This window comes from Galeopterus variegatus, unplaced genomic scaffold, assembly GCF_000696425.1.
Source record: "Galeopterus variegatus unplaced genomic scaffold, G_variegatus-3.0.2 Scaffold1993, whole genome shotgun sequence".
NCBI classification, from domain to species: domain Eukaryota; kingdom Metazoa; phylum Chordata; class Mammalia; order Dermoptera; family Cynocephalidae; genus Galeopterus; species Galeopterus variegatus.
Window position 1 is genome coordinate 14,962 of NW_007728104.1, and position 948 is coordinate 15,909.

The following is a 948-nucleotide window of genomic DNA, read 5'->3' on the forward strand; positions in this document are numbered from 1 at the left end:
CCCCCCCCCCCCACTAACCCGGAACCAGGCAACATAGTTCCAGGAACAAGAGTATTTCTGCAATTAAGCTTTTTAGAATCTACTGCTTCAGTGGCTAACCTTAGCTAACAGGGAAATGAGTACCCTGAAGTGGGGTGCTGCTGTAAGAAACCTTAACTATGTGCCCTTGACTATGTGGTTGGGTGATGAGGAGACTATTGGAGGCTGGAGACACTGAGACCCAGCATTGCCCAGTTAAGTGGCAAAATACTCCATAAAACTCTTGCTTGTGATACCTTAGAAGGGCGACCATGTGCCTAGTTAGCGTGTTGATCTGAGGGACCAGAATGTTAGAGACCTGTTACTCCTCACCCTTGGGCAAAAAATTCCTCCGTGTTACTCCTCCTATGTTTTTCAAGAAAAAGGTGAGCTCAAGAAAAAATTATAAATGCTCCTTGACTTATGATGGGCTTTCATCCTGATAAACCCATCATAAGTTGAAAATATCAGAAGTCAAAAGTGCACTTAGTACACCTAACCTACAAAACACCATAGCTTTGCCTGGCCTACCTTAAACATGCTCAGAACACATGTAGCCCAAAGTCAGGCAAAATCGTTTAATGCAAAGCCTGTTTTATAATAAAATGTTGAATGTCTCCTGTAATTTATTGAATACTGAAAGTGAAAAACAGAATGGTTGGATGGGTACTCGAAGGACAGCTTCTAGTGAAGGCGTATTGCTTGTCCATCGTGGGAAACTTGAAAAATCTTAAGTCAAACCATCGTAAGTTAGGGACCGTCTGTAGTCAGTCTGACTAGAGTCTGACCGTCTGTAGTCAGTTTGTGAGTAGAAAGGAGAGGGAATAAAAGGTGCAGAAATTTGAGGCCTCTTGTTTCTCTACCCCAAAGTATTGGAAATAAGACTGAAAAATCAATAAAGACTCATTCAGGCTTTTCAGTTAAACAAGG